This window comes from Mus musculus, chromosome 5 (assembly GCF_000001635.26).
Source record: "Mus musculus strain C57BL/6J chromosome 5, GRCm38.p6 C57BL/6J".
Classification (NCBI taxonomy): domain Eukaryota; kingdom Metazoa; phylum Chordata; class Mammalia; order Rodentia; family Muridae; genus Mus; species Mus musculus.
Window position 1 is genome coordinate 99,730,854 of NC_000071.6, and position 24,304 is coordinate 99,755,157.

A 24,304-nucleotide genomic window follows, 5' to 3' on the forward strand; every position below is an offset into this window, starting at 1 on the left:
GAAAAGCTGACCAAGAACAGAGTTTATTTAAACATGGGTTTATAGTTTTCCTATAAATAAATATTTTTAAAAGCCATGACATATTCCGGCTGCCTGTGCTTCTTCTTGTCACCTTCTCCATCTTCCAACAGCAATGGGGTTTCTGTCCTTCAAAGATTCAAAGCTCTCTGGCTTCTGGCTGCTTGGGCCAAGAGTCAGAGAAAAAACATTTGCATTGAAAGGGCTTGTACCTTAATCCTAATGCCTTTTTATCTTAAAGTTAACTGCTTAGACAAGTTCATAACAGTGAGTGCAATGTCAACCACAGAAGAAACACCAGCAGTGAAGATCCCAGGTGTGTAGACTGCTCTTACCACAGCCTATTTTGGCTACAATACAGGCATGTAGTTAACATTGCTTTACTTTGTCGTGCCTATGGAAAGAACTTAACAAAGGGTAGGTTTGGGGCTCTTTTTACCCTGCACATGGTCACTTCAACATGGCTAGACCCTATTTTAAAAGTGAGCACCAGAGATTGAAAAAGATGTCCAGACCATGTAGCAGGTTAGTGTCAAAGTCAGCAATGCATCTAGGACAGCTGGAATGATGGGACATTGAGCATTACTCCCTACTACACCGTTGGAAGGTGGGCACCAGGACAGGTGACAGATAGCAATCATTTGGGGGATGGAGACCAGGAGTGGTAACAAGAGGACAGACAGTATACCACAGTAGCTTGCCATACATTACTAGTTGATAGATGGGACAGGGTACTAAGTCCTAACTGAAATAAGAAACCAACCTTGGTGACTTCTCCTGAACAGGCATTTTCTTGTGATCTCACCTGTATGTTCCCTTGTGATCTAGACTCCATCCTCCCAGATCCTCTCCTTCCCAGATCCTCTCCTCTTCGATGTCTTGCATCAGGCAGAAGCAGGAAGAAATAATCACGTCTGAAAGGTGGCTGTGCACTAGCCCATCCTGGACAGCATGAACAACATGCAAGGCCAAGCCCTGGCTAGAATCACTGCCACAGCTGTTTCTTACTGTCACTAGTAACGCAAGGACAGAGACTCAGGACAAAAAAAAGGGGGGGGGGGGAGATGTAGGAAGGGAGAGGTAGAAGGGAGAGGTAGAGAAGGAAGGGGGGAAGGAAGAGATGGAGGGAGGGGAGAAGGGGAGGAAAGAAGGGAAAGAGGAAGAGATGGAGGAAGTGGAGAGGGGGAGTTAAGGAGGGAGGGAAGGAGGGAAAAGAGTAAGGAAAGGAAAGAAGAGAAAGATAGGGAGGAATGGAAAGGGGAGAGGGAAGAGGGAATGAGGGAGGGAAAGGGGGAAGGAAGGGGAGGGAAATAATACCACCTCTACCTCCTCTGCCTCCTCTCCTTTAAAGACTGCACGAGCATTTGATAGAGAGCAGATTCATATTTTAAGCCAGTGTTTCACTTGTTAGCATTGACCCTAAGGGAGTAATCAGAGAATTATTCTAAGACAGTGCATTTTAAATTGTTCCCCACATTTAGGGTCAAGCGAGACTTTTCTGCTACTCTAGTGAGCACCAGGGTAAGTGGGGGAGCCTAGAGTTGGGTATGAACGCTCATGTTAACAGTGGGGCTTCTCCAACAAGTAGCTACCAGTCTCCAAAGCCCCACTTCCTCACCTCAATGGAGAGGCTAGCAATACATACTGTGTAAGAATTCCATCAGTGAATGCTATAAAGTTACACTGATTTATTATAGTGATTATTGTATTCAGATGACTTTCATAGCTATATTCACCAAGAACATGGATTGAGTGATAGGAATACATGTTATCCACTGGAAGGATTATGATTAATCATATATGCTTACCTTCTGGCTCTAATCTAGGCACAGTATTACAATACTCCATAAGCGCTGATTACTAAATGGGCCAGTGGACAACTGGACAAAGTCCCTCGCCACAGCATTACAAAACCAAATCGTGCAAGCCATCTGAAATCCAACCATGAGCGATTGGTCAATGCATTATGGTTCAGAGGCTTAGAAGCAACTGTGCTTGAAAATCATATTTAATGATCTAGAAAATGTCTTCAGATGATGTCAGAGAGTGAAAGTAAGCCATGTGTCAGTGTGTCCTGAATCCATAGCAAGCTTGCAAGTCCATGTGGCAAAATGGAGAAAGCACAGTAAATGGCATCAGAATGTCCTGGGGGCTGGGGATCACTTTCGCTTTCTTTTTCACGTGTTTCTGAGTTTTTAGGTTGTGGGTTTTTTTGGTTTTGGTTTTGGTTTTGGTTTTTTTTTGTTTGTTTTTGTTTTGGTTTGGTTTGGTTTTTTGATCCCTGCAGTGTACCCAAAAGCTCCCTTCTGGTCCTATTCAATAAGAACTCAGGCATTTGAAAAGCGATCTCATGTTAATCCTGATTTAAGATGTCATCATCTTTCTGAAACACTTGGAATGAGCCAACTAACCCAACGAAAGCTGCCCCATCAAAAGCATCAAAAGCATCATCAAAGCACATGCATGGCTGGGAAGAGGTGCTAACGACGGCACCGAAACCGTGATACAGAGCTCACCTTCACCATAAGAGCAACAGTCCAACTATTGTCAGTGCCCCCTCACCCCACCCTGGGATTTCAGAGTCTCCAGTGTCAAAGAGAACTATCACCCAGGCCAGGGGGCACCTGTGATATCCCAGCACTTGAGAGGCGGAGACAACAGGATCCAGAGTCCAAGGTCATCACTAAGGACATAGTGGATTTCAGGTCAACCTAGGTTATGTGAGACCCTTCCTCAAACACACACACACAGTAAACAAACAAACAAACCTCTCTTGTTTAGTTGTTGTTGCTGTTAATGTTTTTATTAATTGGTTATTTTATTTATTTACATGTCAAATATTGTCCCCATCCTGGTCTCCCCTCCACCACCACCACCACCCCATCCTCCCTTCCCTTTGTCTCTAAGAGAGTGCCCCCCCCCCACTCCTGCCTCACTCCTCTAGCATCCCTCTTCTCTGGGGCATTGAGTTTCCACAAAACCAAGGGTCTACCCTCCCAGTGTTGCCAGATAAGGCAATCCTCTGCTATATATGCAGCTGGAGCCATGGGTCCCTCCCTGTGTACTCTTTGGTTGGTTATTTAGTCCCTGGGAGCTCTGGGGGGTCTGGTTGGCTAATAATTGTTGTTCTTCCTATGGGGTTGCAAAACCCTTCAGCTCCTTCAGTCCTTCCCCTAACTCTTCCATTGGGTTGCTGTTAATTTTATGTGAACAGATGTTTTACCTGCATATAACACATGTGACTGGTACCTTCGGAGGCCTGGAGAGGACATCAGACCCCCTGGAACAGGAGTTCCATTTAGACAGTTAAGGGCTGCCTTGTGGGTACTGGGAACTGAACCTGAGTCCTCTGGAAGAGCAGCCAGTGCTCTTAACCATCCCTCCGGCCTCCCTCTGCTTTGTTTAGTTCAGAAGCAAATTATAGGAGTCACAGAATAAACGCTGAAAGGCATCATTGGCCCAAGTGAGAAATGACAGGCACTGCTCCAGGGAACCCTACTTGAATTATACTTAAAAAAAAAAAAAAAAAAACAAGGCAGGCCTCAATCACCATAAACTCTGCAGAAGCTTTCAAAATCCTATAATGAATTGGAAGGCACCCCAGTGTCTCTTGGGGTGCCGGGCTCATGGAGAGACAAAACCATCTATGTCTGTAGGGTGGATGAGTGGAGAGCCTGGCTTTCAGTTTAGGGACTGCAACCAAGCCAGAACCCCCATTTACAAGGCTGAGCCTTATTCCTACTGAGCACCTAGGACAAGGGCCTTGTTTGATATAATTACTAGTCCACAGGAATACAGCAACGACATTCTACTTTACAACAAAGAAAATTAGATTACAAGTTATCCAACACCCCTCCTTCCTCCCAGCTGAGATCGCCCACCGTACTGAGTTACAAAGTTGCCAATTACAGCGTCTTTAATGCAACGAGTGTTTTCTCAGCTGTTGCTTATCTGACCGGATTTCATACCAAACAGCAACAGCTGGCAGCAACCAAAACAATTTGGGAGAAAACAGTTTCATCTTCTGCATTCAAGTACCACTATTGACTTAAACTTCATATTTACCTTGTTTCCTCTCTTTGCACAAGGAGTCAGCAGGAGGCCTCTATCTGGGCTCCATCCTGTCTTCACAAGAGGTTGGGTGACAAAGCTGAGTATGGAGGAGGCGTTTTCCCATCACTGGCTGCTAGGTACCAATCTACATCAAAGAAAACATATTCTTAAGATCATCTAGATGAACCCAAAATGCCCCAGTTCATAAGTGTGTGCTTACACATAAACACACAAACACACACACACACAAACACACACCAATTTACATCAAAGAAAACATATTCTTAAGATCATCTAGATGAACCCAAAATGCACCAGTTCATAAGTGTGTGCTTACACACACACACACAAACTAATTGCTTTTGCTTACCTTTACCCAGTAACTCCCTACATCAGGGCCTGGGTCTAAGTCCCCTGAGAGTTTATACCTTTTCCATTCGATCACCAACTCAGTGCCCAGCCTGTGGGGTTTCTACATCCTTCTCTAACCTGTCTCTCAGCGCTGAGATTTTGCTTGCAAATTATCTCGCTGATCTTTGAGCTAGGGGAAAAAATAAAAACAAACAGACAAAAACAGAAAGCACGGGAAAAAAATAAGTAGGGAGGAAGGAGGAGAGAGCTCCCTGTATCTTCTAGAGGTGCTATGTTCACATCACAGCTAAATTTACTCCCGTTATAAATTTAAATTTATATAGGACTTCAGAGGCCAGAATTGTGGCACTGCCCAGTGAACAATAGCATCCATGAAAGTTCCTAGTGCAACAGTCACAGATAATGTCACAGAATCAAGGACAGAGTCAGCACCTCTGAAGCTGAGCAGAGACAGTGCTTGAATGTGGGAGTCAGCCTGGGTTCTCCATGGGAGACAGTAAGCCAGGGATCTCTGGGGCTGGGACGTGACTCTGTGAGATAGAGTGCTTGTTTGTGCAAGCATGAGAACCTAATTCCCCAAACTCACAGGAAAAGCTCCGTGTGGCCATGCGTATCTATAACCCCAGTGCCGAGAGCAGGTGAATGCTGGAGGATTCCCGGGGTTTTCTGGCGGCCAGCCTAGCCCCAGATCCATTGAGAGACCCTGTATCGAAGGAACAGGGAGAGAATGAAAGATAGAACAGGGTACATGATATCTTCCTCTGCCCTCCTAACAGACATATACACACAGACATACAGACACACACACACACATACATACACATAGAAGGGGAGAGAGAGAGAGACTAAAGAGTCAAAGATAATCCAAGGGCTTGAGTCAGACAGCAGCTATGATTATACTTCATTGCTCCACACATAAGGGACATTTCCTTCATCCTTGGAAGTCCAAAAAGACAAACAGTTGGGCTAATGCATGGCTGGAGCCCAACTCTAGCCAGACCCACTCCATCCCCTTAAAAGTTGGCATGAGTTATACCTTCCCACAGAGCTCCTGATGTGGTCTGTATTGGATACGCAGTAAGATTGAAGAATTTTGGACAAAGCTACCTCTGAGGCTCCACTGTCTGCCAGACAGTATCATCAAACATAACCACACCTACCGCTGGTGGGTGTCACAGAGAGGACAGGCTACTGCCACCCAACTGACATGTCACATTCATTATGTATCCAGTATCCATCCCCACCTCCAAATAATTCCTGAAGAAATCCAAAACTGTTTTCACTCAACTGTCATGTGAATTAAAAAGCTTTACAAACTCTCTTGCCAAAGTATCTAACCTAAGTGAGATTTCATGAACTCCGTTACATTGAGTCAACACTTATTCTATCGCTCATCGTTCACATTCCCTCCATGGCGATTACTTAACATGGCAGAGTATTTTAAGGGAGCAATCTATCATGGCTATACCTTTGGCCCCTCCGTGAGCTATAGTTACTGAAGACTAACTCGCTGCTAATTGCTCTCAAAGGCAGAAAAAAAGAAGTTCAGGAAAACTGCATCAGCTTCAGCCTGGGAAGAACGGTCAGCCATCCATGGTCTAATCTGCACAGACTCGGAATGTCCACACAGCAACCACCGTGTATAAGCCGTAGATACCAGCCTCACTATGCCATTGTGGGTGGTGTGCACTAGTGTTTGTGAGACCCGCACCCTCGGACAATCTACCTTACGATGAAGGAGCTTCTTGATTCTTGCTTGGCGGATGCAGTCTGCAGGCGATAGACAGATATTGGGAAGATGGGAAACAGTCATGCAAATATGCCGGAGGCATCAGAAAACAAAACAAAAGTAAATATAATAGCAAAAATGGTAACCCTAATAACCTACTCCACAGACAAGGAAAACACAATTGTTCCACATTAAAAGCTCTTGTGGGGTGGGGAAGAAAGGGGAGAGTGGGCTCTTTGTGTTCGATTCTGGAGGCATACATATATTATGCTCACACTGAGAGCTGGCGGGCAGATGGTTGAATCTCATACAGGGAATATTAAATCTATTTGGAATCCTCTTGCCCTCCTGATACAACACTACAGATGCCCAGAGGGCAAGGCAGTAAGTTCACCAATGCCAACAAATCACTCAGGCTCTGTCACTAGCTGGGACATCCTCACAGCATCCCTGAGCACAGGGAGTTTATAGAGTTGGCCCCATCTACCACAGCAGCAGGTCAGTGGGCTCTCTCTCTCTCTCTCTCCCTCCCTCCCATCTCTCTCTGTTACACACGCACATACACACACACCTCCCTTTGTATTCATACTGGTTTCTGCTCATAAATATAAATATCTATAAAATGACACGTGAAAACACACCAGCATCCATTTCATCATGAGGCCCAGAGAGCTTTTGCAATCAGTAGAAACTTACCAGGGGATATTGTAAAGTGCAGGAGAAAGGAAGAGTCTACACACTTAATTTGTCCAGCTCTCCTCTACTTGATGAGTTCTCCAATGGGCTGTCATTTAATAACACAGTGAAGGCTACTCATTCCACTGATTCCCCCTGGGGGGCGGGTGGGGGGAATGACTCTGAGATAGAAGGAAATCACAGAAAAGAAAAGAGAAGAAAAGAAAAGAAGAAAGCACGTCCTACTGCCTGGTTTAGACACCTAAATTTTAGTGGCTTAAGAATATTTGAAAAGTAGGGTGTCAACTACTAATGGGACAGTACACAGACTCAGATCTTTGGCACTACAGGAGCTGGTTAAAATGCAGAATCCTGTGACAGGCCCAGGCCTCCCGCATTAGAATCTACATTTCAGAGGAGCCCCCCTGGGGGCTTGGCTTTCTCCTGAATCCCTCCAGAGCAGTAACTCCAGGTGTGGCTTTGTGTGCTCTGTTGGCTCACAGAAAGGAAGACCTCAGCTTTTGTTCCCTTTCCTTTGAAATCTTTGTTGTATTTTTTATTGTGAACTCAAATTGGAAAGGAACTGAGCTACGCCACAGTTGGACGTTGAGTGTGATGGTGGTTCGTGTATGAACCTCTACATACCCTGAAAGTGTGAGCACAACACCTTATAAACCAGTGGGGTTGTCCACTTAGAAATGAGAGGCAGCCTCTCCTGGATAATCAGTTGGTTATAGACCGAAGAGACAGCTCATGTCTGTGTCCAAGAAGCCTCCACTGCCACGGACTGACTGGCAGCCTCTGCTTCCTCCCAGGTTGCTAACGAGCATGCCCTGGGGTACAATGGGACTTTCTCTCAGACCGTTCCCACTGGTGTTCCCAGCTCTGTCTAATCAGCATGTCTAATTTGCTGCCCTGGATGACAGGGTTAAAGGAACATGCTGCCTGTGGTTGTCCAGTGAGCCTCACGATGCACCAGTGTGCTTGGGCCCTTGTGGGACCCACACCTGAGCAGATTATCATCCTCAGGAAGTGGGTGATGTGGCAAGTGTCATGAGGGAAACTGCAAGAGGATCATGGGAAGTCTGGAGAGCCCAAAACCCCCATGAGGAAGGGATACCTGGGTGGGGGCCTCATGGATGATCCTGACAGGCTACTCAGGCAGAAGCAACAAACACAAATGGCCAAGTGCAGAAGGAATTGGAAACAGACTAGATTCTAAATGCTGACTGAAATAGCCAGATGCTGGTGGTCAGCGGAGGAAAACGGGGAAGTGGGAGTACCAGAGCAGATGGACTTCCTATGTCTGGGTCATGCTAAGTATTTTTACATTCCATAACATAAAACTCATGAGCCCACTACTAATGGGACAGTACACAAACCCAGATTGTGACTTCCTAATTTGGGTTCATTTAAAAGCAGACCCTGAAACAAAGATGTCAAATAAGTCATCGAATTGAGAAATAAAGTAAAAGCCATGCTAAGGGTTAAAGGAGACAACAGAACAAGGCAAGTCGGTGTGGAGGTTGGCAAGGGATTCTGTGGTCTGAGTTCTGGAAAGAACCCTCTGGAACAAACTTCAGAATGTCCCCACTGGGAAACAAGGAAGCTGATCTCATGTCAAGCCGGCTCCTACTCTACACGATTAAGAGATGATCCTGATGTAGGGGGTACTGTGCAGTAGGTGTCTAAGCCAGTGTTTTGTTGCTGTGAAGAGACACCAGGACCACAGCAACCCTTAGAAAGCATTTAACTAGAGCTGGCTTACAGTTTCAGAGGTTTAGTCCATTATCATCACTGTGGGGAGCACGGTAGCATACATTCCAATGCATTTGTTTTTATCTCTGCCACGGGTTAAGGGGAAGGTGTGTAGCAGTAAAGGAGATATTCTGTGTCCTGGTGGAGCTGGCGTCCTAGGGGAAGAGGCAGTAAACGACTCCTCAGAGTTCCATGGAGAGAAGGAGGCTGCCTGTAGACTATGGATGTCATGGATGTCAGAGTGGAAGAGAGACAGAGTAGGCCAAAGGAGGGGCCAATGTTGAAACAGAGACCACAGGTGTTAGAATTAAGTGGTCCCAAACAAATCACAAATCTCCGCCCTGCAGCCGGTCTCAGTGTGAGGTTTATTAGGAGGGGAAATAGAGGCAGCCTCTGGGAGAGGGAGGAGAGAGGAGAGAAGGGGGCAGGGAGAACGAGGCTTTTATTGGGCCCGTGGCACATGTGCAAAGAGACAGACAGCAGCAACGCTGTTTCCTCTTGAGCTGCTAGAGATGACATGTCTCATCATTAGGTCCCTCGAGGGCTGGCTGTAAAGATGCCTGATTGTTGCGAAATCATTTCTAGCTGTCCATGGATGTACCTAGTTGTCAGCAATCCTCTCTTTTCCTAATCATAAAGAGGAGAATCAAAAAAGGGGACGGGCCGGTTGTAAAGTGGGAATAGGGGCATCGGATCTCTTAAACTGCTTCCTGTTGTCTAGGGGTGTTGTTAATTTTGGGGTGTAGCTGACCCTCACCATCAAGACTCATTCAATGTTCGGTCGCATCAGGTTCTTCTGTGGACAGTGGTTGGTAATCATGTAAAAAGGAACTGATTAATTGGTTGGTTGGAACTTTTTTGAATTTGTCATTGGAGGACTGTAGAGAAGAAATTAATGAACCAGGGAACAAATAGTTAAAAACAGAAAAATGAGAAGAAGATGGGTTAGGAAGGGCAGTATCCATTTCCATATGGGGTTTGTGAAAACCCAGGGATCAGAGGCATCAAGCTGTTCTCTGTGTTCTTGGGGGTCTGTTTGGAGTCGTTGAGGTTTGGTTTTTACTGTACCTGACTGGTTGACATAGAAGCAGCATTCTTGCTGGAGAATAAAACCCAAGGCCACCCTCTATAGCTGTAAGAAAATCCAGTCCCCATAGGTCTTGAAGCATCACTGTTGCCAGGGAATCGATCTGTCCTTGGAGAGTGAGCTTGGTTTGAGCCACCTCTTGAAGATTGCAGACAAGCTGGGAAGAGAACTGGTTGTATAAGGTTAGAGAGGTGTTCAGTCCTGCCGTTCCGGGAGCAACACCTTCAGTTATTCCTACACGGACCAAGAGTGACAGGATTTCACTACCCTTTTGTTATGTTGGGCAGCTATTGAGTCCACACCAGGATTGGTAGCGGCTCTTCCCTGTGGATTACTCCTAATTTGGAAAAAAGAGACCAATGTGCAAACTACTGCCCAGCTTGCAGGTAAATGATGATAGACCTGAGTACCAGAGAGAATTGGCGTGTTCTGGTCTTCAGGGCACTGTGGCAGAGGTGAGGTATCAAGGGTTATGATTCTGATACAGTCTAGGGAGCTTAGCGTTCCTACAGAGTGTGTCCCGGATGTCCTAAAATAGTCTGCCATGAAAAGAGAGATAGAGAAAAGGTATGGAGTCATGGCAACATCGGAGTCAGGGCAGCTGATAAAAGGTGAAGCGAGGTTGTGTGGCAGCATCTCTAGAGAAGCTGTAAGAGGTGATTGTAAGTTACTTCCAGGGGGTACACATAGCCAGCAATCTTTGAAGTGACCAGGTTGGGTGACATTAAGGAATTGGTAGGCTGAGGTCTGAAACAGAAGGTGAAATGACAAGTTAGTGCCATTTATGAGGGAGGATGTCAGGGATGTAATAACTTTGGAGGAGTGTTTAATTCTCCTATTTCTCCAATTTCCAGAGGTTGGACAATTGAGACATACTTTCTCTGGATGTGAATAGTCCTTATTGGAGACCCAGACTGGTTCTTACGGTTGAGCTTACCAACAACGCCCGCTTCCCACCTGGGATTCCATGGGTCTTGGGTATAGAAGAAGAGGGTCTTGCGTCGTTGATAGAAGTGATTGTTCTGTGATTGGCAAGACCAATTTGTGTAGGAAGCAAAGTGGTCATAACATTTAGATGGAATGGTGGATACAGGGGTGACGGCAATTTGGATCAGCCCCTGACATCCCACTATGGAGCGGCTTCCTGAGCCTATTTGGAAAGACTGTTTGTTATCAGTGGGGGTTTCTTGAACCTCGATTCTCTTTTTCAGAAGGTCTTGTGGGAGGCTTTGGAGGGCAGGGAGAGGAACAGAGTTGAGTGTGAGAGGTTCCTCTGCACTCCTTCAGTGCTAAGTTAGTGTGTTGAGTCAGACCCAAAGGGCACACATGACGCTCGCTCACAACTTCTGTTCACTACCTTCAAAGTTAGCTCGGTGATTTTAAAAGTTCAATTGGACTTTTTGTTGTTGTGTTTGGTTTACATTCTCATATTATACTCCAGTGTCTCTTCCCCCTGGCTCCTAAAATACCCAGCACATGCCCTCCTGGGGCTTTGCCCTTTCATCAGAAAACCAAAGCTATGGTAAACAGGTGACCTCTGTCCCTGCTGTGGGCCAAGGACCACGACCAATGCCTGCTGATTAAAATCCCATCAAAGGGACTGGCACAAGGCGGGAAAAGCCATCTGGAAAGTCCCCGGCATCTTTATGACAGCTACAAATTGCCAGTTATTAATGGCTCCCAATTCAACAGCCAGACTGGGACCAGGACTCGATTTGTTAGGGAAATGCCTGCCGGAGACAAGCAATTTAACACAGAAAAGGGCAAACACACCCACCCAAAGGCTCTCCTCTAAACAGTTCAAAGGTTTCCAAATCCTGCTGCTGTAGAAGGCGACTCATTAATGGCAGAAAGATGATGCTCCAAGCGGTGGCTCATGACTAAATCATACAATGGAACACCTTCTCGTTGACCTTGAATTATGTATTCAAACAATGTGTTCTGGTATTCAGGTTGCAATCTGGGTAGACAGGATTCATGAGAACATTCCTCAGAGTCCTGTAGGAAACAGAAATACAATCTGGGAGAGGAGGGTCTCTTGTGTTTTTCATGAAAGCATTTTAGAAATTGGTTACAACCTTCCTGCGTTTCTGAAGGTTATTTAACAAGACACTAGAATGACAGATGTAGCCTGGAAACTTAACTGTCAGGGATACTTAGCCTATACGCCTAGATTCCTAAATTAATTTAAAATTATCCCATCTTAGTTATTACAATTATCTGAACATTATATTGTTCCACATGCAAGACCATCTTGGCCCAACTCCTATCCTATAGGAAACACCAAGAATCTGGACATTTATTTGACATGAACCTGAAACCGTAACCAAGAAACCAGGAGATTTTTCCAACCGCCCAGGCTAAGCTAAGATGAATGTTTTACAAGGCATAAATCCCAGGTTTGTTGGACAGCCTTACAGGTTAAATGATGCAAGCAGTTTTAGTGCAGGCTTGTGTGATGCCCACTGAAATGAGATGTGAGCCGGTACCTGCAGGGGGATGTGCAGGCTTATCCATGAAGACTTAACCGTAAGTCACTCGTTAGAGCTAATGGAGCGTAACTCTTAAGGTCTAGATCACACCTCAGAATTTTACTGCCCACAGATAGGTAGAGCAAGGCAGGGCACCAGCTGGGGAAATTAGAGGCAGATAAAATGTTTTTACCTGCTCAAATTAGAGAGGGACCAAAGTGTCATCACCACTTCTGCTCAGCTGCCGTTGCAGGGCGGTTTATACAGAGACTCCTCTGTATATATACAGCATTCATCATCAAAACCTGCCTTCGGCTTCCAGAGGCTGTAATGCCTTTGCTATAAAAAAGGCACTAGAGGAGACAGGTGTGTCTAATCTGATTGGAACATTACATAGTGAGTGTATGCATGTATTGCAGCATCGTGGGGCATACTATCAGTATATAGAATGTTTACATTTTTTGTATATTCACTTAAAATCATTTTTTAAAAACCCACGTTAGCTGCTGGGAAGAGGGCTCAGTCTGCAAAGTGCTCGACACACAAGATTGGGGATCTGAGTTAGGATTCCCGGCATGATCTTGAAAAACTGCGCACGGTGGCATGTGCACCTGGAAGCCAAACACTAGGGAGGTAGAGAGAGGAGGAGCCCTGGGTTTTGCTGGCCAGCCAGATTGGCTGAACCAATGATGTCCAGGCTCAGTGAGGGACTTTGTCTCAAAACTAATATGGAGAGCTAATGTCACTAATATTGTGACAAGGACAATTGACGTCAACCTCTGGTTCTCACATACACGTGTACATATGTGTGCATGCAAACCCTCCAGGTATACACACAAGAACACATACACACACACACACACACACACACACAAACAACTACTTTATGCTATGTCTATGTCATCATTCTACATGCAACAAAACCATCCAAGCAGACATGGAAGACGGTAACATTGTTGTTTACCTTTCCATCTAAATTGAGCTTAGCGTTTTGACATAACTGCTCAGTAAGTAACTCTTAAAGGAGTGAGAATACATATATGTGTGTGTGTGTGTGTGTGTGTATGTATATATATATATGTGTGTGTGTGTGTGTGTATTCAATATATATATATATATATTCAATGAAATATTGATAGGGAAAAATAATTACAAACAAGAAACAATTCCCAAAGGAAGAAACCATTTTAATCATTTTTTCCTCTTATTTCAACAAAGTAAGCTTGTCTACTCCCTTCCTCCAATTAAAGCCAGATCTAAACTTAGAAGACCTATTCTGTCACTTAAAATTGACCTCTGTCCACCTTGGAAAGAGAACTTCTTGTGGCTACTCAGCTGAGGTTAGTGTAACACTGTCCACCACAGTGGTGCTTACACTCGCTCAGTTAACAGCAAGAAGCCAACGACTGTATTTAAGTGTCCTCTCGGATGGCATCCTAGTGGGATAAGATAAGAAAATCACATCTGCAGGCACACATTACTAATGAGGGGTGAAGTTAATTGGTGTGCTGCAACTGTACCGACTCCTTGCTTACAGAACCACTCAGCGACATTAACAAGATTCTATACCCCAAGGTTGCTGTTCCGTCACAGCTAGTCATAACTTCAGGCCGGGGGGTGACAATCACTCCTGAGGAAGATGGATTTCTTGAATTAGGTATCAGAGCTATTAGCTCACATGGGGTCTTGCTCACACACAGGGGGCTTTCTTCTGTCCCAGTAAAAGCTGCAGAGACCACAGCCCCAGGATGGGCTGTCCCAGTAATAGCTGCACAGACCGCTATGTGCACAGGATGGCTATTTTCTGTTCTTCAGTTGCTCATAGTTAGCTTTAAACAGATATCCTCCATGCCTCACAGATGAGGGTACAAAATTTGTCAAAGATCACATAGCAGTCCAGTGGCGGAATCATGACTGAAATCGACTTTTAGACTCCAAAGTCTGCGTTTTTTGTGGGGACTGTACCACATGGCCTGAGACTTATACTCTGTGAAGGCAGCTGAGTTACTCTGTTACTCTGTTGAGAAGGGCTTATTGCTATGTTTCTCCTGCTTGGGGGAGAGTGAGTCCAGGTGAACGGCTGCTCCCCCTCAGGGCCTCCCTCATGGATGACTTAGCACTTCACAGTGTTGTTGCTGTTGATACTGTAGCAAGTCACAGGCACTGTTCTCAAAGCAGGGTTACTTTAAAAAGGGGACTGAAGTGGAACTCAGAAAGGACCCAATTAGTCAGGGTTCTGAAAGAAATATCCAAACACCAACTTATAAGACAAAGAACCAAACAAACGGTGGGTTTTCAAAAATTAATTTTAAATAAATACAGTTGTTTTAGTGCAGTGAATTTACAAATAAAAACCATCACTCGGCTGGCTTAAGGTACCCACTCAGATGCTGGCCCAGTCTCTAACTCCATCACAATGAACTTCTCTACAGAGCTGCGGTTCTGAAGCAGGGGCTCTACTCAGGGCTTGCGACTCTCACTATCAGTTACATTTTTATCCGGTTATCACACACACACACACACACACACACACACACACACACACACACACCACACCCCACGCACATACTGCACACATATACATACACACAAGCACACACACATCATGGAACTGAAACTAAGAAAATAAATATATTTAGTTTGATGTCCTCTTCCATGGCATGGGTGTCCTTTATCTACATCCGTTCTTCCTCCCAATGATGAGGAACGGATTGTTCGAAGCTTTGAAGGGAAAATCTTACCTATGGCATACGGCTCCTCCTACCATGTCAGCTGGCGCTCACTGTTAGGGCCGTTCTTTTAACTCATAAAATGGTCCTGCCTGAAATTTGCAGGCAAGGAAAAGACAAGAAGACACAGACCAACCCCAGGTCACAGCCCAGAGGAAATCCCTGCGGACATTTTGATGTGGCTTCTTATTACACATCTTCCTTCTTATTACACATGTTCTTGGCAGTTTTGATTTGGTTGATTTGCCGTTGAAAATACGGCTCCTATTCTCAAGATGAACTGGGGAAAACAAATATACAAGCAATTTAGTTTTCATCCTAAATATTGAAAAAAATAAACATTTCTAAGAATGACTTGTGAAGGGCCGAATTTCAGAAGGCTTATCAGTTTAAACTCCTTGTGGCTGTAAGGGCACCGAAGCAAAGGAAAGTGACGTCTGCAGGCTCCCCACGCCAAGGAACTTCATACACTTCCCCAGTAACAGGAATCCCCAGTGAGGATTACAGAATTCCACAAAGGCGGGAGCAGGCAAAAAGGAAATTAAAAATTGTGAGGGGAGAAAAGGACATTAAACAGACTCCGCTCATTTGTTTTAATTAGCATAGCTGAATTTTAATTATCACAGTTCTTCACCAGACTCCAGTAAATGTGCTGAAACCATCTTGTAAAATTAACAGAGCTTTAACACGACAGGGCCTTGCTTAATTTTATTCTATTCTTCATTTGTTTTTAAGGGGGGGGGGAAGTAATTTAAGCAAAAAGGTTGGGGGTATTGGAGCAGGCAACTAAAGTAGAATGAACTAAGAAATTCCTCTGACCATGATCTCCAGGAAGGCAGGGAGGCCTCTGTTCTATTTATTAGGGATTGCTTCTGGCACAATTAATAGTTGGTACCTGGATGAATGTAACCATAAGCAAACAGCACCTCCTCTCGCCTCCTCAAAAAAAAAGTTATCAAGTTTACAGAGGCAGAGATCCTAACCTTTATTTCTTTTCTATACACTTCTGTCGACTGCAGGCTGAGGCAGTCAATAGGCATTCCCTAGCAAGAATGCTCACTAGGAAGGAGCATCCTTCACCACCTCCCTCTGGGAAGGTCCCAAGAGTCTAGACGAGAGGTCAAATGGGTGCTATCTGGGAAAGCAGAACTCTGCTACCTCCACCCTCACTCACACAGGATAAACAATAAAATGAGTACATTTAAAAATAGCTGTTGTCCTAAACTGTCAGAGAAAGACTGGTTACTCTCTTTGTCAACACATTCGTGAGACTAACACGGGGTAGGAGGCAATCAGGTCGAAGCTTGAACTCCTCAAACCTCAGTAGGTGTTTCCATGTGCCATTCTTATGTGCAGGGCTCTTTCTGTCACCTGAGAGTCTATGGAAGTCTGGAAAATGAGACAACACTGTGCCCTGTAACTCCTGACCTCTTCCTCTCAGCTCTCATTGGCCAGGCCCTGGATGATGCTGCCTGCCTGCGTCTTTGATTTTGTCTTCACTAGATCCTTGCTAGAGCTACTTGATTCAGACCGTAGCTCTGCCGACTTGGGGCAGATCATCTCTGACAAGCATGAGATTGCCACACCTCGTCCTTACCAGGATTTCCTCAACCCACTCATGGCAGCCGTGGCTGAAGGCAGGAGCCTGAGTGGACGAGCTCTCTGCGTGCTCTGTTTCCCTCAACACCATTCAATCACATCAACATGTTAGGTTCTGCACAGAAACAGATTTCTATTCCTGGAAAGTGAAGGCCTTCAAGTGATTGGGAAAGCCACACACAGACATGCAGTGTAACATTACATTTAGATTTAAAAAAAAGAACCACAGGATCTAAAGCCCCTTCACAGTGTTACTCTCCGGCACAGCCGTGCAAATCGTCTCACTGTGCTCTTACAAAGCCTTCCAGTTCAACACCTTAGTCGTGGGAGAAGAACTGCACCTCTTCCCTGTCATCCATCAAGTTGGCTGGAGAGGCTCAGGAGGAAGAGCCCACAGTGTTATAAGCACACAACACAGTCAACAAATAGCCTTTGGCACTAATTGTAGAGTAAACCAATTGCCATTATTGCACAAAGCTTGGGGATCCATCTGTCCTGTCCACACCTGTTTGTCCCCGCTGCCTGGATGCTTAGATGTCACATGTTCATTTAGAATGTTCTGGATGACACACAAAGAATACAGAGAGGTTTGAACGTGGTTTGGAATAATGGCCCAAATTGAGTTTTGCTTCCTTTCAGTTCATGCTCCCAAGCCCCTGGGCTCCCTTAAAAATAGCGCTGAAGATTTGATTCTTCTGCCTGCGTTTACACATCAGGTATGGTTTTGTTTTTTTTTTTAATTTACAAAAGTCAGGTTTGCTTCTACTACACAAACAAATTTCAGGGCCTCTCTATGTCTAAGTGCTTGTATTTTATAAGCAAAGTTAAAATGTCCATATGTGAGTGATTAGCCTTAATTCTTGGAAGAGTTGGACACAACAGTAGTTATAGTTATAGCTATACCTGTTGTATATACAGCCACATGTTTGTATATATTCCTCTAACCAAACACAAAACCTTGTTAGGTTAAAACTTAATGGAAAACACACACACACACACACACACACACACACAGAAGAGACAGGATTACTGATAATAAGTATACATAGGAATTATCACTTGCTAGTCTGAAACAGTCTTTCTTCTTCTCTGTGTGTGTGCCTAGATATCTAGGGATACGCGTGGGTGCGTTGTGTTTATCTTTATGTATTATGCGTAACATGTAAAGACATGGGTGCCCCTCCCCCATCTAAAATCAATGCATGCTGGGAGCTCTGGAGTAGGACCAGCTCTGCATCCCGCACTCAGCCTGGGAATCACTACCGGGAGCGAAACAAAAGCACAGCGCCAGGCTGTTTTAGAGTTCTCTTTCAGGAACAAAATTTGCATTCTCCTTCCACCATATGTTCAGGTAGCTTTCGATGGCACCTCACACAGTTGTGTCATTGAGCTCCCCCAATCTTAATGAACAAACTAATTACAGCCTGAGATGAACTCCTGCAGACTAGCTAACTCCTGTCGTAGATCAAGGCGAGAACTCCATTTCCACAGCTATCTCCCGAATTGCATTAAACATAGAAACGCGGGGCTGGTGAGATGGCTCAGTGGGTAAGAGCACCCGACTGCTCTTCCGAAGGTCCAGAGTTCAAATCCCAGAAACCACATGGTGGTTCACAACCATCTGTAACAAGATCTGGCACTCCCTCTTCTGGAGTGGCTGAAGACAGCTACAGTGTACTAACATATAATAAATAAATAAATCTTAAAAAAAAAACAAAACATAGAAACGCCTTCTTCATTCCATCTGAACAACACCCACGTCACTGTGACCCTCCCCAATCAAGCTGCAGCAGTAAGTAATACGGCACTACCACAGTGATTTTTTTTTCAAGTACAAGTGCAACTAGGCAGCTCTTGATTGGCTTAAGTCTAGTGGCCTGCTCATGGAACCACGGGTTCACTGTACTGAATTGGACATCTAGGCACTATTATTCACTTGAGCGCTGAAGTTTTGTTCATTTACAAAAGATTCTCAACAAGGTCAGAACAAAGCTTTGTCCATTCGAAGCCTTTTCAAATAGTGTAAGAGCAACTTCATCAAGTACAAATATAGCTAAGTCAACTGCCAGGAAAACAGAGACAGACGCCAGAAGTAGACCTGACTTCATGCTCTGCTCTCAGGATCTGAATGTGAAGCCTGTTGTACCTGTTAATTATAACACTGGGTCGGATTGACAACATGGGTCTCAGGTGGAAAGAACCTGGTAGACACTTCTTAATAGTGTCAAGTCTGTTTTAGGACACAAAATAGTGTCCTGGGCTTCTGCATGTCTTCCTTTATTGGTGTACCTGCAGTTTTCTCATTGGAGTTGTAGAATTTCAAAGAGTTGCAGCTGTGACAAGCTATAGATAAAGGTGAGAACTCATGGTTACATGGGATCACAGCTCCAACTAGAAATACATCTGCCCTAGGATTCAGACTTCTTCATCCACAGAGTAGGGTATAGTTAAGCTAGAAACCAGAACTATAAGCCCAAACACCTCTGATGCCACATGAGAGACACCACATTTAACTTGATTCTCTCTATCTAGATCAGACCTCCTGTTGCTAAATCTGTTTATTATACAATTAATTCCTCTATCCAGTACTGTCTGTTGTTATCATTATCATTAAGGGAGTATGGCACTTGTGATGGTTTGTATATGCTCAGGCCAGGGAGTGGCACTATTAAGAGGTGTGGCCCTGTTGGAGTAGGTGTGTCACTGTGGGTATGGGCTTTAAGACCCTCATCCTAGCTGCCTGGAAGTCAGTTTTCTGCTAGCAGCCTTCAGATGGAGATGTAGAATTCTCAGCTCTGCCTATACCATGCCTGCCTGGACGCTGCCATGTTCCTGCCTTGTAGATAATGGACTGAGCCTCTGAACCTGTAAGCCAGCCCCAATTAAACGTTGTCCTTATAAGAGTCTTTGGTCATGGTGTCTGTTCACAGCAGTGAAACCCTAACTAAGATAACATTTGTACTTCAGATTTCCTTGCCAGTGCCGTCTCTTACTTACCCTTTGAAAATATTCATTTTCTCACACGACGCACATCTTAGTTAGGGTTACTGTTGATGAGATGAGACGCCATGACCAAAAGCAACTTACAGAAGAGAGGGTTTGTTGGGTTTACACTTTCATGGCATTACTCATCACTGAAGGAAGTCAGGACAGGAACTCAAGCAGGTTATAAGCTAGATTGTAAAGTAGCTCAAGGGATCATAAGGTCCTAGAAGCAAATTGGGATTAAATTTAGATCATCTCAATTTAAAAATCGCCCCCCCCCATAGGGTTAGACAGAATATACAAATGATGAAAGAACTGTAAACAAATATAGTTACTAGCATAATAGCTCCTCTTTGTGTTAGATGCTCTAGTTTGCAAATACTTCACATATAACCGCTTCCTACTCAATGTGTACATTATATAATCTCTATAATTATAATATAGTATTGTGCTGGCTAGTCTTAGGTCAACTTGACACAAGCTATAGTCACCTGAAAGAAGGGACCCTCAGTTGAGAAAATGCCTCCATAAGATTGAGATGCAGGCAAGACTCTAGAGCATTTTCTTAACTGCTGATTAATGGGGGAGGGCCCAGCACACTGTGATATGTGGTTGTGGGTAAGAAAGCAAACTGAACAGACCATGATGAGCCAGGAAGCAGCACTCCTCCACAGCCTCTGCCTCAGCTCCTGCCTCAGCTTCCTGCTCTGCTTCAGTTCCTGTCCTGACTTCCAAACCAAACAATAACAGAACCCTCATTCCTATGGATGTCCTGCATCTTACACCCACAGCTCTTTGTTCCAATTCCTATGGATGTCCTGCATCTTACACCCACAGCTCTTTGTTCCAAATGAGTGACCAGAGTCTTCCTCAACCTCTCTGCCTCATTACCATCCGTTATCTTTTAGAAACACATCTGACTATACCTTATCTCTAAAAATTCCTGCAGTCTCTCAATCACCCGGGATCCAGACGACAGAGGCACTGAAGTTCTTGACGCCACATCCGGAGCTTCTTATTCTTATCATCCAGGGTGTAAACAAGCCGAGGGTACCTTAAGGAAAAAGAGGATTCCACCATCAACGTTCCTCAGCCTTCCCCTGCACACACACTCTATACTCCAGCAAAACTACTGTTAGGATTTTAAATGTCAAGTCAAATTTTCTACTAGAGTATGACTCGCATTGGGTGCCAAACCAGACCTTGTCTGACTAGTCTTTGACACAATGATGAGCATAGAGTGAATTAAACGCACATGTTCTGTAATTCACACAATAACACACATGTTCTGCAATTCACACAATCTTAACTACCATAGACAGGAAGTCCTACCTCTTGAAAAGAAGAATCTTTTTGCAAATAGATATTTGGGTGGATAAAGAAAAAGATTGGCCTGAGACATACAGTCAACAGTAATCAGCTAAGCCTGGGTTTTAGGCAGAATTATCACAAAGCCATACAATAAAGATCTAAGTTTGCCAGATGCCATTCAAGGCACACATTTAAATTTGAGTTTCAAATAAACAATGAAGTGTAGTGTTTGCCAAAATGTCACAGAGAGGGGCAAGTGTTGCAGAGATGTCCTTTGCCTATGTGTGTGCTTTCCCTGATCTGGCAGTTCTACATAACAACCACAGCTTAGCTCTGCAGTCCTGGCAACCTCAGACAGGTGATGTAAGGTGGTCCAGGGCCTGTCCTTCTGAACCTATGGCTAATAGAAGCACATACCTTATAGAATTAAGATAATTAAGGAGTCCAGGGTCATCTTTACAATGCAATTCTAACTTTTTTTCAAGTCTATAAAATGGGCTCAAAACTGACTAGAAATGTAGACACATCAAATGGTGAAAGGCCGTGTTCTCATGTCAGGAAGCAAGAAGGTCATTTCCAGCCACAAAAATAAGAGAGACACTTAATTTTAACAATTTCTACCCATTTATATGTTGCTATCAGTTATGTTACATTATCATACTAGGGGTATTCGACTTGTCTTTAAACTCACTCTAATAACAAATCTAAAAGCTGTATCACAGGCCATTAGGCACATGTAACAGGGACCAGGTTGGTAGGGCACGTATACAGCGCTACACCATCAGTACTATCTGATCATTGTCCAGTCAAACGTAGAGTAAATCAGCTGAATTACGAAAAACACAGGGGCTGGAGAGATGGCTCAGTGGTTAAGAGCAGTGACTGTTCTTCCAGAGGTCCTGAGTTCAATTCCCAGCACCCACAAGGTGGCTCACAACCATCTATAACTGTGGTCCCATGGAATCTAATACCCTCTTCTGGTGTGCAAATGTATGTGCAGGCATATACATAAATAAATAAATCTTTGTTAAAAAAGAAAAAAGAAAAACACAGACAAGGGACCTGTGAGATGGCTCAGGGAGATACTTACCACCAAACCTGCTGATCTGAATTTGATCCCCCAGTAACCACATGGTGGATGGAGAGAACTGGCTCCTGCAGGCTGTCTTCTGTCATACCTTTACTGTGTCACATACATACACACACGGTAAGTAAATAAATATAATAAAACACAGCCAAGTAAAGAGAGGGATGCATCCAAGGAGAAACAACCCTGAAAGCTTATATTAATATGCTCTAGTGGGAAATACTGTCTCCGGCATTACTATTAGAAACACAGACTCACAGGCACACACACACACACACACACACAGGCACATCTCAAAGCAATAAAATGCCTGCAGAGAAGGAAAGCAAAATATGCTTGCTGAGCAATCATTACCGAACAGGAGGAAGCCTGAAATCAACAAAGGAATAGTCACGAGAAATTTATAAGTTAATATCGGTCACACCTGCAAATTACTACAGTGAGGCCCCTAGCCAAATCCCAAGCACCTTTTAAATGGATTCACTGAGATGTTTATATACCCCCTTGGAGTCGCTGAAATGCTGTGAATCTACATTTGCTGGTTACCCCCAATTAAAAACAAGGCAAGCGGGTGGCTGTCACCCAGTACCACGCAGAACACCTGGGGAAGCAGCAATGCGTTTGCTCACAGGGTTGTCACTCAGGATGCAAATGTATTGTTTGGATTTGATTCCCCTAAAGCTTTACCTTTTGAAGATAGCAAGACTCTTAAATGCCTTAAAAAGCCCTCACTGGAAACGCTCCGGTGTGTTCTCAGCCAGTTTAGCGAAGCATGTATCTTGAAGTGTTGGCTAAAATAGCCCATTTGAGCATCAGTTTGCGCACACATCACGTGTTCTCATCTCCCTTGTTTTCCAGGAAAAGGTCAAACCCATCTAGCTGACATGCTTAGCCGGAGTTGGAGAGGGGCGTCATTTCCGGGCCGTGGAGTGGAACGCGCAGCAAATGAGGCTAATCATTCGGCAGCTTCGAGGAAGAGAGATTATGTGATCATCATTTTCTCACCAATTGAGAGTCACTGTGCATAAAAATAGAAATTACTGGGGGGGAAAAATCAGACTACTTAGCAAAGAAATCAGAGCACCACACAGAAGGTCCTCAGCTGAGGCTTGACTTTCCGTCGCAGGCAAAACACGCTCTCAGGGATGTGAAAGGAAGAAGATGCCTCCCGAAAGCAATCTGGCTGTTCCTTTATTCTCCAGACAAGATCTGTGGCCAGCACCCTCAGTGGCCTGGCGCATGCCCCTTGCCTGGTGTCAGTCACACACTCTTGCTGCTGGTGAGTGGGAGAAGGTTCCGTGTCTTCGTATTGCCTGCAAACAGCAATGGCACTGTCCCAAACATGCTCCTGGAGTGCTATGAGGCTCTGTGAGGCTGACAAGCGGGCAGCCAATGTGTGTGCACCTGCCTGTTAAAGCCTTCCACGTATCCTGCTTCACGTTTTACACGTGAGCATCTAACAGCAAAAGACATCCTCTGACAACGGGGGAAGAAGAGAACCTTTCTCAGTACTTAAACGCCTAGAGGTACACTGGGATAGAGTTAACTTTTTCCCATGGAAGAAATATACAATAAATCTTAGGAAAGTGCTTTTCAATTTTAAAAATTGTATTCCAAGGCTGATAATTATGTTATAGAAAAACCCAGATGGGCTTTTGGTTGGGTCAAGCACCTTGGTTAATGTTGAAGATGTGAAGGTTGGGGGATGGGAGGCAGGGGTACGTCCGAGTGTTGACATTTTCTGAGTAAGAGTGAGAAGAAGCTGGCTTTCCTGAGATTGAGCCTGGATAGCCAAGTCCAAGAGGCCAGGAAGTGGGGGAAGGACCAACAAGATGTGGTGCATTGTCCTGACCAGTGGGAATCACTGTAAGTGACTGGCCAAAAGCAGCCACAAGGTAAGAAAGGCTTCATATACTACTAAGCTGTGCTCTCTATGTGGTGTGGTGTGGATGCTGGCATGCACCTCCTCTATGACTCCACCGTCCTCCGTAAAGATTCTGACCACTAAAGCACCATTGATATAATATGGTTCTTAAGCATCCCCAAAGGCCAGAGTGTTAAAAGATTGGCCCCTAGCTTGTTGCTGGAGAGGACAGGAAGAATCTTAACACGGTCCAGGCTGGGTGTGGTGCTGCACGTCTTCAATCCAAGCACTGGGGAAGCAGAGGCAGATGGATCTCCTTAAGTTCAAGTCTAGCCTGGTGCTCGTATCTCATGCCATCCATGAAGTAAGAAGCATTCCTCTTCCATGTCTATCCACCATAATAAGACACCCAAAGCAATCATGACAGCCAGCGTTGTATAGCCCAGTAATGGGAAGCTCTGTGACACAAACTGAGGGCTGGAGGGCCAGGACCTGCCCTACAAGAAGAAAGGCAGGAATTTTTCCCTTGTACCCATATCTTCCAGGCTTTTCCCTACTTTCTCCTA

General features: G+C 44.7%; 1 long non-coding RNA gene across 1 annotated transcript; it reads right to left on the minus strand.

The window, feature by feature from the left end:
• Gm38413 (predicted gene, 38413) lies at window positions 1-23,120 on the minus strand. Its single transcript, NR_131054.1, has 12 exons — window positions 22,562-23,120; window positions 21,878-21,970; window positions 20,403-20,530; window positions 19,489-19,699; window positions 11,470-11,690; window positions 6,170-6,213; window positions 5,912-6,013; window positions 5,030-5,146; window positions 4,084-4,612; window positions 1,345-1,437; window positions 824-896; window positions 1-178 (listed from the first exon to the last, which is right to left on the minus strand). It is a non-coding gene; the product is annotated as a predicted gene, 38413 (long non-coding RNA).
• Window positions 23,121-24,304: the final 1,184 nt, after the last annotated feature.